The sequence below is a fragment of the Barbus barbus genome (assembly GCF_936440315.1).
Source record: "Barbus barbus genome assembly, chromosome: 27".
Classification (NCBI taxonomy): Eukaryota; Metazoa; Chordata; class Actinopteri; order Cypriniformes; family Cyprinidae; genus Barbus; species Barbus barbus.
Window position 1 is genome coordinate 12390683 of NC_136755.1, and position 19832 is coordinate 12410514.

General features: G+C 36.6%; 1 protein-coding gene across 1 annotated transcript in view; it reads left to right on the top strand.

Moving 5' to 3' along the window:
* Positions 1 to 19832, top strand: part of LOC306847228 (gamma-aminobutyric acid type B receptor subunit 2-like) — a gene marked incomplete at both ends in the record, with an annotated part of 228733 nt that overhangs the window by 89308 nt on the left and 119593 nt on the right. The gene's annotated exons all lie outside the window — the stretch shown is intronic.

A 19832-nucleotide genomic window follows, 5' to 3' on the forward strand; every position in this document is an offset into this window, starting at 1 on the left:
ATGAGAAATATGCATTTTAAGGCAGTGAATGGAAAAGCTTTTCCATGCCATACCTTGCTGGATAGCTGTGTCTATTTTTATGCACACTAAAGTAGGTGCTGCACTCTTTGCATTCCGCTTTGGATGAGAGTTTTTAACATGTCCTGGCAGGATGTAGTAGTACAAATTTAATAGTTGTGTCTAACTTGATCACCTCAGAATGTTTTGGATTTCAGTAATGTACAATTGTACAGACCTTCAACATTAAATTCAGCTGAAACTGAAGTCTCTGTTAACAAAAAAGTGGCACAAAACTACAAAGATATGTATTAGATGTAGATAAACTAGTCAACCTCACTATACTGGATGAGTAGTTGACCATTGTGACCTTTAATATCATGAACATCATTACATTGATGTTGATGTAAATACAGGGAATACTTGAGGATAAGCCTGGACTTAAAGATGTACTGATTTAGTGATTGTTTTAGAATAATTAAAAGATTTAATATCTCCATTCAGAGTTTTTTTTTCATGGATTTCCGCTGACACTATCTGCTATCGCATTGCCCAGGTCTCTGGAAGAAATCATTACACAATGTTATTGCGCTCAAATCAATCCTGTGTAATAGTCCCATGGGTTTGTCTGGAGAAAATAAACACAAAATGTATGATTTTGTCTTTTGCTCTCTGTTGAAGCTCAGTCATTGAAAGTGGTTCTTTGCTGAAAGTTTCTTTAGATTAAATAAATCATAAGATCACATGTCTGATATCCACTGAGCTGCTCCAGACACTTTTATTCATGCAGTTGTCAGGGCAGTCCATTTCATTTATATTACTATCTCTTAAATGGTAGGAAAAATCAAGACGAGATAGACCCTTTAACATCAAGTCAACATGCTATGTTTTTGTAAAGATGTTTTTTTCTTGATAATCTTTGGGAAACAGGCGCCTTGAAACTACAAGCCGTAAACAATTTGTACTTTTTCTAGTAATACAGTGGCCTCCAAAAATATCTGGACTCTTAAACCATGATTAAAATGTGTGAATATTATAATAGCATTAGATGACAAAAAACTAAACGATCTGAAACTATGAACATGCTTCACTAATGTTTATATAAATAAGCCTTTATAAATTCACAGGGGCTTCGGGCAGAAATGCCACCAAAATTAATAAAAATGCCCCTGTATGAGTTCAAATTTATAATATATAATATAGTTAATATTACACGAGCAAGAGTGTTTTCCCAAATATCAGCTTGATTGCAAATTAGATATTGATTTTATACAGTTCATGTGGAGTTCAGTAAACAGTTCAATAAACAAGAAGTTAATATGACTAACATTTTAGGCATAAAATTGTCAGTATGATCTATGTTTACTCTATTTTCCCAATGAAAATAGTTCTAAACAAAGCCACAATAGAACCCTTGTGTGTCTCCGAGCATCACACAGCAGTGATTCATTACTGAATGAATTGGTGTAAAGACTGATTCAATGACTCCCTCATAAAGCAGCCTCTTGCTTCGTTCCTGAATAAATCAGACGTTTTGAACAATTGTTGAATGTCTCATTAAGAAAATGACTTGCTGCCACCAACTGGTGGTTTCTTTTTTAAAGTATTATTTCATCTTCTAATCATATCATATTTCCTTTTTTTATTTTTAAAGCTTTAAAAAGGATAATGCAACTAAAATGGGACTGTTAATGCATTTATGCCACCTCTGAGCTGCATTAAACAGTCTTATGTGAATACACCTAAATGCCACTTCAGATGGAGCTTCTGTGCCACTTCTGCAGTGCAAAGACAGTTTTTGTTGGTATTGATTTCATTTGATTGGTCACAGCAATAGTGTTATTATTCTAATTGGTTTTATTCCTTAAATGTAAGAATTTGACATTAAAAGGGATGCATCTATTTAATAAAGTTTAAAAATTGCCCAAAAAAGCTGTTTTCTCTTTTCTGTATTTCTTTAAAGGGGTCATATAATGCCACATGCACATTTACAAGTAGTTTGAGCTGAAATGTGTGTTGGCAGTGTGTGTACACAACCACCCCATAATGATAAAAATCCACCCAGTGTTTTTTTTTTTAATCTACTAAAATCTTTAGCTCTTTCTTTTTTTTTTTTTAATGCTTTATTTGAACATTCAGTTTACAATGTAAAATAATAAACTAAGAACACAACAATAATTATTACAAATAACAAAAATATTACAATAATGAAAGAACACACTTCAACAATATCAACGCACAAAACAAAAAAACAGTTAGATAGTGATGTAAATAAAATAAAAGAAACAAAAATAAGACAAAAGAGAAAGACAGAGGGCATTACTTAAAAGAAAAGATATCTAAACATTTAGTAAGGAAAAGAGTTTGTATGTCTTGCAAATCATACATGTTCTGAGTGCTTTTGGGTTAAGAGAGGAAGAAATTGTAATCAAATAATGTTTTATCTCTTGTAAGAATACCAAAAAAATTGGTTTACACTTTGAAAACTTACATTTGTGAATATAAAATCTACATAGGAAAATAATTAAATTTATTATAAAGCAGGCATTTGAATCTGCTTCAAAAAAGCCAAAAATAACAGTTTTGGGATTCATAGAGAAATTTTGCAAAATATTGCTTGAGATAAACCAACTAATATCTCTCCAAAGTTGCAAAGTGTAACTGCACGACCAAAACAAATGAAGAATAGTTTCAGTGTCATTCTGACAGAAAGAGCAATTAGTATCTTTAGCTCTTTCTCAAATCGAGCCGCCTGTCTATGTGACATCACACGGACGGAGGCCCCTCCCACGATAGTTTGATTGACAGTAGCATTTTAGCACAGACTGCACTGGTGTCTTACCTCAGGCCCGCCCTGAGTGAGCTGTCATCAGTTGTTTCTCCGTCGGAGCAGATGTAGACAAGAATGACTCCTAAGTGATTGAGGTGTTCTGTTGTTGGATGTAATAATGAGCATAGCAGTAGTCATTTACTCCTGTCATCTGAGCAGCTGAAGAGGATTATGTTTGGTTCTGAAGGGAATGCGCCCTCAATCTGCCTAAATGCGTCTATGTTCTCACGAATCATTTGTGATCCAGTTTCACCTCCAGAAAAAGTGAGTACAAGGTTTTTTAAATGAATCTTAGCAAATTGCCTTTCCTAATAATGTGCTAATTAGCAAGTTTCATGATGAATGCGGCTAAAGTAAACAATCCCTCAGAGGGGGGCGGAGTCAGCAGAGCTCATTAATATTTAAAGGAGAATGACACAATACCGCTTGGCTTGCTCTGACAAGAGCTGTTTTTGACATGGTAAAAAGGTGTTTTTACACTACCAATGAAAAATTTTAACCAAACTATGTTACAGACTTTTCATTAAGACCCTAAAGAATAATATCAACTTGTGGAAAATGGGCATTATATGACCCTTTTAATGTAAATGCCACCTGATTTCATATTACATTTTTTTTAGGTTTAGTAACTTTCCTTTATGTATGTATCGCAGCCTATTAATTTACGTTCATGTGAATGTCTGTTCGCATTTATTTCTTCACTTTACCACTGAAGATGCTGGAACTGCTTCAGGTACATTATATCCCGACAAACATCTGCCCAGCTTGCCAGTGGGAGAGCAGCGATTTGATTGGCTGTATTACCTGATATTTGTTGTTTGATAGGTTAGCAGTGGCAGGTCATGGCTTCCTGTGGTGGATCCTGTGCATTTTTAAAGAGACCCAGTGATTTACCAGCAAGACTTCCTTTTCCTTGTGCACACAAGCACACAAACAGCCAGCCTGACCTTTAGCAGCAATAAACACAATTAAAAATGAATAAGAAAATAATTGAAAGTAACCCACACTTTACTTGAAAGATTAAAACCCGAGCCAACAAACCCAAGTTGAAAACTTACAAGAAAGCTGTTGACATTTCCTTTAGCTTCTCGTTTAAAGATCACAATATAAATTGTCCCAGATATGATGATGTCAGTGGTGCTACCCTTTAAGCCATATTTAATTAGCATTTCTGTATAGTGCCTTCATCTCCCACTACAGCAGATAAAACTAGTTGAAAAGAACTTCCCGAGACTCTCCATCCTTGCATAGTAATCTGCACCTTCCCATTACTCTGCCGGAGTGAAGTATTTATCTTTGCAATTGACTGCTCTGTATGAATTTCCCTCCATACAAATGCACCCCTCCCTCCACGTCACATTAATCAGAGTGACAGTGCCACTGCAATTTGAGGGTAATGCAGTGCAGACACTCAGGCCTGTTTCTCAGCTCCTTTGGGCTCTCCACCAGCCCCGTTCTCTCCTTCCTTCAGCCGGACTTCAGGGACGAGTAGCCAGCAGGTCGGACTGAATAATGCAGTCTGTGGCGTAAGCAGAAACCATTAGCTCGCCTTCTGCATTCCCTCATGTTGCTGATTCAAAAACAATTAGCTCTGCGATTCCAGCTTCTCAGTATGTATCAGCAGAGCCCGCGGCCATCGATTGCGTCATTCGTTATGGGCGCTCAGGGAGACGCTTCCTGGTTTTTGCTTAATTAATTACCACGTCTATGCAACTGCTCTTTCTCTACACTTGCGGTAAGGAAAACAGGACACAATGTAGTCTTTCTATAAAACATATACCTCGTCTGTACACACCCCACTTGGCAGCTCTCTTTGGCCCCAACGGTCAGTGGTTTGATGTAGTGCATGTCAGAATAAAGCCTGACCTCTTCAGCTCTCTTGGGCTTTGCCAAAGCTTCTCATCTTATCACACACCCTTTGCAGAGACTGCACTTTACCCACTAACACCTCAGATGGCACGCTCAATGGGAAAAGTGTTGGTGCTGCTAAGGGTCAAGTTCAACCCCTGGATGGCCGTTTCATTTTAATGACAAGATGATTGGTTACGTTCAGGGCCAGTGCGTACCGCCAATGTTCAGAATGAGTTTTTCAGTAGTTGATGGTTCAATAACAAAATATAATTTCAAAATAAAATAAAAAAAAATATTTTTTAAATCTAGTGTGAAAATCTTTTTTTATGTAGTGTAAAACAAATTACTGACAAATTCTTACTGTTCATATGATTTTTAAAATCTTTATAAAATTAATTTATTTTAAAACTTTATAATGATTTTTTTCAGAAAAATATTGAATATAATATATATTAAATATATTAAGTATATGTGTTTTTAACTTATTTAATTGTCATGTGGTGTATTTAAACATAAATTATAATAATGATTATATATATATATATACCAGTCGTGATGGTTCATGGCTGAACTTGGCTTGCTGTGCTTAATGGCTTGCTCGGCTTGAGCACTGAGTTTAACCCCTCCATTGCGGTACTACCTTGAGGAAGAATAACAGAAATAGAGGAGGAGATGGGGAGGTGGAGGGATGCCGGAAGAATTGTCGCTGGGACGGTGCAATGAGTGCTGCTTATATAGGCTTGTAATGATGATTGACAGGGCTCCTCCTGAACCTATGTTTAGAACTTCATTATAAATATTAAGGAAAATATTTACGTATATTAAGGAAATATTAAGGGGGAAAAAACACTAAACAATTCAAACACTACAATCACTGTATCTGTAAATTGCATTTGTAAAGTATTTTTGAATAAATTAATAGATTGAAACAAAAAATGTATTTGACCCTTATATTTGGTTCCTGCCAATTCTGAATATGTAATGGCTTCATTTATTGTTGGGAAACAATGTGGGTCATTAACACTCACTGTTTAGCACTTTGGACTTTTATTGCTAAATAAATGATTATATTACAGCATAATAAATATACATGTGTTTGATGCTGGCAGACCCAAATGCCAATTTCACACAGTGTAGACACTGGCTGAAATACATTAAGCTCTCTTAATTTGATGTACAGGGTCAACTCTTGTGCAGTTAATCTAATAATCTTTTAATCACTTCCCCTTTATATACAAGCATCTCTGGAGGGGTAAAGTGAAACGCAACCCATTCAGACCTCCCGGTGCTCACGTGACGGGCATGGACACACCTCTGACCCAGGCCATGTCCTGCTCCAGAGGGTGATGGGATTTTAAATATTTACATCTTCTCTGTGAACTTGTGAGCGCCTGCCTCCTAAGGTCTGGGCAAATTAAAAAAGCAGCTCTAAGTCCACTGCCGCTTTGAAGCTTGAATACAGTAGTGAAGAGTCCTTTGTTCAGATAGGCTGCCTTCTGATTCCATCTGAGACCCTTTGTGAAAATTAAACTCATAAGATTATTGGAGGGAAGGTAACATGATTGGTACAAGCAAATTCAGAAATGAACTGGGTTACTTTCAATAAGGTGTGAATTTAAATTGAATTGGACAATTCTATCTATCTGTCTGTCTGTCTGTCTGTCTGTCTGTCCGCCCGTCCGTGAGTCTGAGTGAGTTAGTTATGAGAATGTTAATTTCAGTTCATTTTAAATCTACTTATATTCACATTGGAACAGCATTTCTCAATTCTATTTGCTACCTTAATTCAAATTCAGTTCAAATTCAGGAATCCAAAGGGCATTCAGTTCTGAATGGCGCACGTTCCCATAGCGCATGTCGCCCGCCTTTGATATGTACCATTGGAGGGGAAATTAAGAAGTCATTATTGACTGAGCAGACTTTGGTTAATTAATTTCTTTTCTGTGTTCTTTACTCAAATATGCTCCCCGTGCTGCGCCAATCAATCCATTCATATCTCTCTATTATGACCATGCCATACATGTGAGAGAGGAAGTGATGTTTACCAGGAGATATAAATATCAGGAGAGGTGTGGAACAGACAATTGATGGGCGGGGAAAGAAAATTATCTGTGGCGTGATTAAGGTTTGAATGATGCAGAACCTATATCACAGCTAGAGAACACTCTCACAGGCTCTGAATCAACAGGGCAAAAATCATTGTATTCAATGTCCTTTAATTCCAGACCGTCTAAAACAAACAGGCTGTTACAGACAGATGTGCGCTAGGGTGGGAGCCTGATGGCGCGTCTCACATTGAGAGTCCTTGGCGCCAGTGTGCCACAGATGAGCTCCGATACCCTGATAGGACAACAGGCTCCATTGGCAGCCCGGTCACGTCAGCGGCAAAGCAGGCTAACGTGGCGTAATCACGGACCGCCGATGAGCCCCACGGATGAGGAAGTGCAGGTGTCTGCCTCAGCTGGGCTGGGTGTCAGCCCGTAAGATGTGTCATCTCTCTGAGCACACTTCACCCTCCACCATTTCCCCTTGAAAAACACACACAAGTGTGCTTATGTCCACTCTTAGCCCATCATCTTAACCACATCAATCCGGTGTCTAGAGAACGCCGGGAATTGGCCTAATTTTTGAAGGGGAGAAAGTGAAAAGTGCTGAATCCGGATGTAAAATCTACCGATTTATGAGGCACTTGAGAAGAAAAAAACACTGAAATACAAACGGCTGAGGATCGAGACGTCCCAGACTTCAGAGTCTTTTCCGCATGATTGTCTTTTTGTCGCCGCACACCGTTCATTGCTCGTGCCCATTGTGCCTGCCACAGGGCTAAACTTTCATGCCAGGCAGAATCACAGAAAACGCTCTTTTTCTTCTTCTGAAGAAAGCGAAACTATTTCGAGAATGTGTCTGGGCTTGGGGGGAACATTGGTTTCTCAGGTTGACAGGCAGAGTCATTTCCCTGGTGAGGAGATATTTCGAGAAGCTTGGCACACTGCGGTGTCTTCAGATGGCAGGCTGAGGCACTGTTGAATAGGGAGCTGCTGAAGCAACTGGGCCATAAGCTCTGGAGACAGAATGGGGGTTGTAGTCCTAATGAAGTCTGTCTTTTACTGACATGCTCTTTGCACAGTGGTATTTCCTCTGTCAATTGTGGTTTTCCCCTCATCGTGACCTTAAAAGAGGACAGGTCTTTGTTATGTAGCAAAGGTACTCAGTTCTGACATCAACAGACTATCACAGTACGAGAGCAGACAGTTTGGGCTGTACAGTTATGGCAAATGGCAATTGAAAAGTAAATGTAATTATTAGTTTAGGGGAAAAAAAACTATTTATCTAAAAATGTTTATTCATTCAAACACAATGCACAATTCAAACACAGACAAACTGTCTGTGTTTGCGTATTCCATACTGTATTAGTGTCGGATGTTTTTCAGTGAACGTTTCTGCAAGTTACATCGATATACCAGTAGAGGTACTGTATGCCAGACTGGCTTTATTAGGGAGTCATTTATTCAGTCTATTTTTTTTTTTTAAATGACAATTCACTCACAAACTAAACAAGTAACTGATTTTACAAGCAAGTCACTGAATTGGTTTAAAAAAGCAGTTTCTTCTAGAAGTGATTGATTTCACAAGTGGGTCACTGAATCTTTAATTCATCTGATTCACTCAAAAACGCTGATTCATTTAGGGTACGAAACACTGCTGTGTGTTACTCGGATATGCACAGTGGACCTACTGCTGCATTGTTTGGAACTATTTTGCGTGAGTTACTCAATATTAACTTAGTTTATTGAACAGCTGTATAAAAGCAATATCATATTCTTAATTGCTCTGTTTTTTCTAATATTACACAACTGTTTATATATGCAGCACTCACAAATATAGCACCCCTGCTCATGTGATAAATATTATTATTAATTTAAAATTAGGAATATACATTGTTTTTATTATTATGTATTAAACACCGCTAACATAATTGTATTTTCACTTATTTATTTGATTATTTGTGGAGTTCTGCTAAGCTACTTAATGTGTGTTAGATTTTTTTTTCACTTTCTGCCTAATGTAAAAATTCCACAGTTTTTCCATCAGTTCCCATCAGGCAATCTTTCTGTGAAATGGTCATCAGCAGGAGTCCCACTGATTTGACACGTGATGTAGAGTTTGATGCAAACGTAAAGCGAATGAATAAGTGTGGCTCTTAATGTTTCTCATTGCAGTGCCCAAGGGAATGATGTTTAGACGTCAGCCACCATCACCTGCTCTATTTCAGTGCTTCATCACCCAGTGTGGTATACAGGAAGAACAAGCCTCCTACTGAGGGACAGAATGAGAGAAAGTGAACATGCCCCTAGCTTGGAAAGACAGATACGGTAGAGAAGAAGGTTTGACTATTGCCTGACTACAATAGCTACTTCCCACTTGAATACTCCATCGAATCCTCTTTGCCATGCAAGCTTATACTGCTGCTCTCAAGATGGGTCCCAGTGCCTTAGGGGATGCTGTGCCACATATGGGTACTTGAAGGACTGAAGTATCTACAGGAAGTCAGGTTTGGGGTAATGTAGCCATCTGGTAGTGTAGGAATATGATAACATCTTTCATCCAGCCGTAGACTCTGAGTTTGTCTTTGAGCGCTTTCGTAAGAGGTGCGAACACTTAGGGAAGACATCACAGAGCTGTTGAAAGAACCAGGACTCTTATGAAACCGTGACAGACAGATACAGTGACATAAATGAAAACGCTGAAATGCATGGGATTTAAGTTGTTGAATATTACCATTTGTTTTCGTTTGTCATGCATCTAGCAATGAGGCACATTTCTGCGTGAGATTAGCCTTAGACCCTCCTCTGGTTAGTATCGCTTTTGCACTGTTGACCCTGCATTGAAGTACTAAACTTGTACAGTGTAAAATTATGCAGTATTAGAATGTAAATGATTAGTACTGTCGGCAATATAGCATTTGTTCAATCAATGACACCGACACCACTATTGTACCAATAAGAATGGATATACTTGTAAGCTTGGTAGCTCATCTGGTACAGGGTTGCACTCAGAAATGACGATTCACAACATACCAATTCAGTTTACTCAGTCTTTAGAATGACCCAGGGTTAACTAGGTCAAGTGTAAAAAACCCTTTTATGTGTTTATTCCAACCTTTAGTTGTATTCAGTATCAATTTATTTATTAAAAGGTAATGCTTTTCATTCATTCAAAAACCCTCAATGTTTGTGGTCGAGAAATACTGTTCTGATTATAAATTATATAATTTGAAACATATTTGAAAGCATAAATATGTTTAATGTAGTTAGCTACTTTTTAGCATCTAGCTACTTTAACTTTTTTTAAAGAGTATCTTGATTGTGGTTGAACTACTTTAAATTATGGGCATCCCAGCACTGATGACCTGATATAGTTCTAAAATCACTGGAAATGCATTAACTTCTTGTTTTATTACTTGCGTTGAAATGTTATTTGGAAAAAAGATATATCTATTTAGGTATCTACTAAATCATTGATTTTCCTTCTGTGTCTGAAGTGAAGGATGGACAGATTAAGGTTGAGGATGGCAGAGAAATGTCTACAACAAGAGATATTGAAAAGAGTAGGGAAAGAAATGGTGAAGTAGTGAGAGAGGGAGATGTATGCTAGGAGTTTGTGTGATGGTCCAGAGTTTAACACAAAGTCGATAACCCTGCAAAACCTAATCGCAATGTGTCGGCAGATTCAGATCAGTGTGATCAATGCTGTAGCGGCCGCGGTCTCAGCGGCTACAGGAAAATCAAATGTATTATGTGGGGAGAATCCTTGACGACCATGAGTTTTTTTTTTTTTTTTTTTTTATCTCCTGTACTAGAACTTCAATCACCTATTTTTTCTTTATCGTTTTTTTTCTCTTTTTTGTCATATGTACTAGTTGATTAGTTCTACGCCTAGTCAGTGTGTTGGGTCTGTGTTGACAAGTCTTGAATCTTATAACATAAACCCTAACATTTGAATGGTAGTGTGAGTGAGAAAAACAGTTTACTAAGGTAGAGCCCTAAACTTCAATGCACAGTTCTCACATTTGCATGCAATAGAAATGTTGAAAAGGGGTTAAACGTGTTGCCTGGAGAAGAATGTTTTGGTATTTCACTTTGTTTTAATGTCATCCATGTCCTCAGACTTTCTAATGAAATGCCGTTTCCGGAACATCACACATGAGGTCTCGGGTCTGTTGGCTGACACTGTGTGAACGTCTGCTTCTTTGATATCAGGCGCCCTTCCACCCAGATTCAAGTCGTCAGCATTGATTATGCTGGATGGGCAGTGGGCCTTGCGAAATTTAACATATACCAGATCTCTCATCATCAAAAAAAAATCTATTTAGTAGTTGCTAAGACTAAATCCTTTGTGTATTTAGCGTAACTTTACACAGGATTCAACTGACATGGCTAAAATGTTGGTTAAGTAGAAACTATGTTCAGAACAGCATGCTAGCATACAGTTTGTAGTTTGTATTAATTCTGCAGTATGTTTTTGGAGTTTGTACAGCTTCCTCAAAGATGAATGGTACTTTTTTAACACCTGAGTATTCACAGCTGTTGTTTTTTTTGTTTTTTTTTTTTAATCATCAAACTCTTTTGAATCATCATACATAGTAATATAATATAACATATAGTATTATATGTTTTTAATAGGCATTACAAAAGGTTACCTTTTGGGGTCCAAAGGTGATTTGATTCTGCAATGGGATTGAATCTGGCACACACCTGGAAGGTATTGATACTGCATATCTGCATACCTACAGAGTGTGCTTCATCAATATTTGAGAAGTAAGCTCTTTACTGCATTTAGTACAACACAGGAAGTTGGACACGACCACCATCTTCTTGAAAACAACAGGCGCCATTGATCAATATACGAAATTCACCTCCGTTTCGGAGCACTTTTATGGAAATGTAGAACAAACTGTGATGATGTGTGGTAGGCTTCAGGTGCGTCCAGTCAAGCGCAGCGAGCCGTGCACCTCTTTGCTCACACACTCTTTAGTGCTCCGTTTGATCTGGTTGGGAGGGACGATGGAGAAGTGGGTGGAGGTTTCACCATCACTCACGAGTCATTGTTGAATATTTCATAGAAAACGCTCTTACGATCCCTGCAGTGAACCTCATCAGCTTCTCTCCGCCTTTTTCAGCTTTCGCTCACTGCCTCAGCAGCCATGCAAATTCCCGTCGTCATCTCCTAAAATAAAGCTCTCCAGAGCCCCTCACTCAACCACACAGCAGGTCTTACATAATTACTCAGGCTGTCAGTAGCAGCGCACTGTGTAAGGTTACATCACTAATGCAAAATCTGAAGATCATTTGGGTGGCCCACCTCACATTTCCAAACAGAGTGTGCTTGTTCTTCGAACTATGATTTGTTGGATATGTCACTAAAAGCATCCGATTTTTGAGCCAAGTGGATTTTAAATGTGGCTTATTTTGAAAATGTATAATTCTTTGAAAATGAAACCTGTATTGTAGGTAAAATAATGCTTGTTGAACTTTTTTTGGAGATCTGACTTAATTATTAATTTTCTTTAAACTAAGTATTCTGCCATCATCTGCACAGCCTTGTGTCACTTCAGATTATTATTTAATATTATATTTAATATTATTTTATATTTGACAAAAATGTTAAAGCAGATCTATGCTTATAAAATAATAAGTAGTTTTTTAAACTTTTCCCCTTTAATCGTGTTTTATCTTGTCTATAGGGTACCAAGTGAGACATACTGAAAAAATGGCATCAAAACTATTTTCACTCAAAAATTGCTAGTATATTTCACAATATATATATTATATAATTTATAATAATAACAATTATAAAAAATTATTTTCATTGTTATTAATAATTATAGCAATAACTGTAACATTAGATTAAAAGTTCTAAATAGAAAGTCTGAAAAAGTATATTATAATGATAACAATTATAAAATTAATATTATTGTTATTAATAATTACGGTAATAATAATGGTAAGTAACATTTTGAATTAAATGTAAAGGTTCTAAGTAGAAAGACTGAAGTAGTATTTTATAATAATAATTATTAATAGTACTGTTTTTCTTACATTGCAGGGTTGTCATTGGTGGAAAAAAAACACACACACACATATGTATCTATATATCTATATATGTATATATGTTTATATATATATAGATAGAGAGAGAGAGAGAGAGAAAGATATAGATATATATATTAAATAATGTCTTTGGATATATAATGGAAGACTTTTAGTGTCAGAAATAGACACTGTATCATATGGATGGTGGATGGTGTGTACACTCTCAGAGGTGAAAAGTCTAAAGATCATGTGTCAGAAATAGTTAGTGATATCACTTCCTTTCCTCAGCTCCTCACATTCTCACCTCTGTATGCAAAACAAAAAGCCAATTCTTGCTGCTATCAGTGACAGCACAAGCCTATACAGGTATATTAAAATAAATTAATTATAAATGCAAGCACATGGGAAAAAGGAACATTTATTGAATTAATTCATGACCATTCTTTGACACTAAGCATCACCTTCGTATGAGCACTCAAGCATATGTGCGTTTCACATCGGGGCTCAGGTTAAGCATCTGTCTGCATGCTGAGTGACACGTAACCCAAGCGCAGACCTCCGTCGTGCTGTAATAATCCAACTGGCGTAATCCACGGCGCCGAGGCCCGAGCACGTGGCTGGGAAGTGAAGGCAGCATAAGTGCCTGGGTTAGATATTAAATTCATACATTATTCATATGGAAGCTGCTGCTCACAGGGATTTTGGCATGGCATTTCCTTTGAAGTCGTCTCCACCAAAGCTGATTAGTATGTGTTGATTTTATTTATTTTTTTATTATTTTTTTCTGGTCAATGTTCAAATGCCCACTGACGGTGTAATATCCGACTACAGGTTTGTATGCTAGAGTACTATCGGAGTGGGTGGTATGACCGAAATCTAGCACTGTGTGAGTCATTTTATATCACAGTTTAGTTCATGTTGTAGGTTTATATATTTTCGTAATTTAATCCCAACATTTTTTATATATTTCATAAGCATGTAGTAATGTCTGTTTTTGTAGAAAACCTCACTGTGACAGACGTGTATGTGTGTGTTGTGTGTGTGTATGCCTAGTTAGTATTGCAGAATACATCAGCACAACCCAGCTGTCCCATCAAGATAAGGACTTCCTCATTTGCTCACTTGTTTATTGATTTCCTGATATTCTTCTGTATGAATCGTGACCCAGCAGTGAAGCGCGAGTGTGTAAAACACAGCTGTTGATTGACGGAGTGTTTGTTTTCAGGATGTTTGTTTTCTTGACAGGACTGCTTAAAAACGTATTTGCTTTATCGACAGAATATATTTGCGGTTGTTGGAGTGAGAATTCTGGCCCACTGCCCTCTATATTGCAGCTAAATTGCACTAAATTCTTATTCTCTGACTATGAGAACTAGTATAATCCAATAAAAAGGAGTCATCTGACCCTAGTAAAAAAGTAATGTGTTTAAAATACATTTATTTCATACTAAGTAGTTCAAAATAGCAATTTAGCATACTTTAAGTATTCCAGTTTAGTATACCAAAAGTCCAGTTACAAGTTTTTTTAAAGTACATAAATATGTAAATGTATTTGTACTATATTTAGCATGAAATAAATGTTTCAAATTCATTTTAGTATATTTATTCACTAGCGGATGCTTTTTACTGAGTGAAAATTACCACCTGTGACTTGTTAGAAGTATTTTAGAAATTTCAGCATTTAAACTCATTCACTCATAATATACCTACATTTGAACCTGTATTTTCATAAATGTCTCAGTGATTTTTATTTTTATTTATTTATTTGGTAAAAATAAGGGAAATCAATGGGTAAATCAAATGACTCCAAAAATAATTTTTGGATGAAATATTATGTTTCCTTTTTCTCAGATTGTCGTGAAATACAAAAAATGCACTAGTAATCTGTATAGCTAGCTTAAGGAGATATCTCAACAATGTCTCAAATTGTGCTCAGACTTGCAAATATATGAAAAAATATGAGAAAATTTCCTATCAAAAACAAAATGATTTTATAGTACTATATTCTATCAACAATTGTATTTTTAATTTTTCCTAAGGAACTTTAAGGGCAATATACTTGATACTTGAATGAAACCTACTATAACTGACACTTCCATTAAGTCTCCTGAGGTATGAAAGAGAAGCCTCAAAGTAATCAAATTTTCCTTCAGGGAGTCTTTATGAAATTGTTGAGGGTTTCAGAACAATTTTGTAGCATAGCTAATTTAAAAACATGGAAAGGCAAAAACTTGTGTCCAGAGCTTGTCAAATTGTAATGAATCTGAGGCCTGGTTTGGTTAAGTGCCTCTTGTGACACGTCCAGATGAACATAAAGACAGATCTTTCCATCTTTCTTTGAAGACGCAGCTGATGGACTGTAAATTTAATTACTACAGCTAAGAGGAATGTGTAATGTGTCTTGAGGGCTGTCCCGATCTCCATGACATTAGAAATGAAAATGGAGGATTAGGTTTTTTTGTGAATGGAGGGAGGAAATGGGCCTGCCAGTTATATTGACTTCAAGGGAGCACGTCTACGAATGTATAACCAATTACTGTCTGAGCCTCCAAGACTTTGACAAGTCATTCTAACTTCTCAAGCACGCATTATATTCAATAGCCTGCTAATGCAAAATCTTCGCACACTTCAGAGCTACCTAAGAAGAAAAGAGAACTCAAGAGTCCACTGTACTTCCTGCATGATCAAATTGAGCCAGGAAATATCTGCTTTCAACCAGCATGATTTCACATTCCCTTCCTATCTTGAAAGTTACCTTAGTTACACTGACTCATAGTCTTGTCAATGCCCCTCTGTTTCGATTTAAAATAACATCAGACTTCTGCACTCAGGCTTTATGGATTCATTTCTATTTGGTTGTATTTACTCATTCTTTCTTTATTCTGCCTTCATCGCCAATTTAATTGGAAGAGGGAAGAGCAGGCGTTCAAACAAACCGAGCCAAATAGCCTCAAGTGAAGATTCCCCTGTTCTGCCTCCTAATGTTTCTCTGGCAAATGAATGAAGAGAGGATGAGAGAAAGAAAGAGAAATCCATTTACAGCATAGTCCATATGAACAACACATAGGCTCCGTCCCAAACCCTAGTGAGCTGCCTACTGCCTACACAAGCAGCTGCCTTCTTAGACAGCACCCGAGCTGAAAAAAAGATCTTCATAAGTGACTGATTCGGAATGCCCTACATAGGCCGAATCTCAGTGTGTCATGCAAATAGTGCTTGAATATACAAACTCACAACTGATTTCAATAGGGTTTGGTATTAGCATGTTGCTAAGCTAACAATGTTACACCCTAATTAACGGAAATATACATAGTGCACAGAAATTTTGGGTAAAACAGTGTGCTTTTATTTATATTATTTTTATGTATACTCTTTTATAATCAATTATAATTTTTTTCAAGATGCATCCCAAAAAACGTTTGCTTTTGTGTACCAAAGAAAAAAAAGTGGTTTATTTGAGATGACTACCTTTCTAAAATTCATGCACTAGTTGGCAAAGTAAAGAGTTTGCCACAGTGCATTCTGGGATTTCCAGCGTATATGTAATGCTTCTGGAACATTATGGAGGGAAACCCATAAATTATAAATGGTAAGAATAAAACTGGTGAAAATAAACATTGATGAATAGATTTTTACTCTCGTATGCCAGATCCATAAGACACTGAGATGAAAACATTACCCTCTCCTTTTTCTTTCTCTCTCTTGATAGGTGGGTGGTGATGGTGGGGTGGGGGGCTGCAAGAGAGAGTTCTGCTCTGAAATATCCTGCTCAGCACAGAGAGATAGCAGCGCATGCATTGTAATCCTCTCCCTCCCTGTTGGAAGGAGTGACGAGGAGAAGAAAAAGAATAATAATGGTTTCTACAGTTCAGCATCTGCTCATTAATCTTTCATACAGACCGATCTGCCAGCAGCGGCAACGCAGTGAGATTTCGGGTTACGCTATCAAATCTCAATTTATAAATAGAGAGAGTTATAGAGTGTGATGGAACACAATCATTCATCTCTCTTTGAGTGCGCTGCTTTCATTTTTTACATCTGGTCAAGGGTCAGTGTTTCTATTGCACTGATAACAGGTCAATTGATAAACTGCTAAAAACCACTGGCATGATCAAAAGAGAAAACATGAATATACTTTGTGCTAATCCAGAGAGTTAGTCTTTGAAGAACACTTATAATTGAGCTAATTTTTAAAACTTTGTGTCTTAATTATTCAAACTCATGAAACGTTTCCTTCTGCTTTCTAGGCCTTAGGGTGAGTTCAGAGGGCAGATATCAACGTATCACCATGTAGTGTCATTTTAAACAATATATTGTTCATTGTAGTGACATTTTGTAAGTAAAGTGAATGTGTGTGTGTTTAATTTAAACTTTAAGACACTAAAAGGCTAATTTTCCTGAAAAGAGGAAACAGTCTCTGTGGCTCTATGAAAGCATTGCTCTATAGAGCATCATGATGATGATGCATTTCCACAGTTATTAGCATCGTAAATCCTAGCAAAGCTTTATTTAGATGTATTTTTTTAATTATGTACACTTATGAGACTATAAATTAAAAACTAGTTAGGTAGAGTGTTTCTAACAAAATAGCTAAGGGAGTGACTGCAAATTTAACATATTTCTCTGTTCTGACCAACATATTCAATCTTTCCATATTTTTTGCTCTTTTGTAAAGTTGTAGAAACTGAATTTTTAATTTCTTATTGGATCAAATGGGAATGCAAAAAAATATATTTTTACTATCAAGTCCACTTTAGACTTTCTACTAACAGTAAGTAACTTTGCAACGACATGTCAACAAGAAGTCATTAGAGTATTGGTAGACTATCTGCTTAATATCTTCTAACACTTTATTTTGATGGGTCCACAACATAAAACATACTGATTTTAAGAAACTTTGCAAGTATATTACAACTTATTCTACTAACCCTAAACCTAACCTAACAGTCTACTCTGAGAGTTAGTAGACATGTAGTTGCAAATTAATGAGAATAAGTTGACATGTAGTTGCAAAGTTACTTATAGTTAGTATGTCTAAAGTGGAATATCAAAATAAAGTGTAACCTATATTTGTTGTAGTTTCTGTTCATCACTATAGAAGTTTACCCAACTATGTCGACTTCTGCTTCAGAGAAGCTCAGAAAAGTGAAAAATACCTGACTTTCTTTCTTTTGTGCATATATACAGTCATGGCCAAAAATATCAGCACCCTTGGTAAATATGATCAAAGAAGGCTGTGAAAATTAATCTTCATTGTTAATCCTTTCAATATTTTATTTTAAAAATTCACAAAAATCTTTCAAATTGGATAATAAGAATTTAAAATGGGGGGGAAATATCATTATGAAATAAATGTTTTTCTCAAATACACATTGGCCACAATTAACAGCACCCTTTTATTCAATACTTTTTGAAACCTCCTTTTGAGATCAGAGATCAGAGATCAGAGACCATTCCTTCATCCAGAATCTCTCCAAATCCTTAAGATTCTCAGCTCCATGTTGGTGCTTCTTCTCTTCAGTTCACCTCACTCATTTTCTACAGGGTTCAGGTCAGAGGAATGGTATGGCCACAGCAGAAGCTTGGTTTTGTGCCCAGTGACCCATTTTTGTGTTGTTTTTGAGGTTTGTGTTTGGATTATTGTCCGGTTGGAAGATCCAAACATGGCCCATTATAAGATTTCTAACAGAGTCAGTCACTTATTGATTTTTTTATTTGTTGGTATTTGATAGAATCCATGATGCCATGTGTCTAAACAAGATGTCCAGGACCTCCAGCAGAAATATAGGCCCACAACTTCAAAAATATAGCAGTATATTTCATTGTACACATGGGGTACTTTTTATCCCTGTGTTTACCTAACCCATCTCGAGTGTTTGCTGCTAAAAAGCACATTTTTTTGTTTCATCTTATCATAGAAGCCAGTCCCAGAAGTTCCAGTCGTGTCTGATAACTGAATAAGCTGGAGTTTGTTTTTGGATGAGCTAGGAGAATTTTTCTTGAAACCCTCCCAAACAACATGTGGTGATGTAGGTGCTGTTTGACAATTTTATTTTGAAGGTTTTCTGACCCCAAGACTTAATTATTTTCTGCAATTCTTCAGCTGTGGTCCTTGGAGAGTCTTTAGCCACTCAAACGCTCCTCCTCACCGTGCATTAGGACGATATATAGACACACGTCCTCTTCCAGGCAGTTTCGTAACATTTTCTGTTGATTGGAAATTCTTAATTATTGCCCTGATGGTGAAAATGGGAATTTTCACTGCTCTAGCTCTTTTCTTAAAGCCACTTCACTAATTTGTGAAGCTCAATTATCTTCTGCTGCACATCAGAAATATATTCTTTGGTTTTTCTCATTGTGATGGATGATTAAGGGAATTTGGGCTTTGTTTTCTCTCCTATTTATATTTCTGTGAAACAGGAAGCCATGGCTGGATAATTTCATGTTCATAATCACCCTGGAGTGCTCATAATTGTGAATATGAATGGGGATATACTTCAGAGATATTTTTACTCATAAGAATTACTAGGGCTGCCAATAATTGTGTCCAACGTGTATTTGAGAAAAACATTTATTTCATAATGATACCCCCCCCCCCCCCCCCCCCCCCCATTTTAAATTCTTATTATCCTATGAAAGGTTAGATTTTTGTGATTTTTTTTTTTTTTTTCAATAAAAGATCAAAAAGATTAACAATGCAGATTAATTTTCACAGCTTTCTTTGATCATATTTACCAAGGGTGCCGATATTTTTGGCCATGACTGTATGTATATATACACATGAACACATGAGATGGAAATGGTGCTTTATTCGCAAATGTTTTATGCAATATTCTAATTTTCACCACTTTGGATGGAAACATAACTACTGAGACTTTCTCCAAAGTAACTTCTTTTCTGTTTTGAAGAAAAGAGAGGGTCAAATGGTGACAGAATATTAATTTTAATTGAACTATCCATTTAAGTTCTTAATGGAAGTAGATGACAACATCCTGAATTAGAATTAGAATATCTTTATTGTCATTGTACAGGTGTACTATGAAATTTTTGGGTCTCAGTAC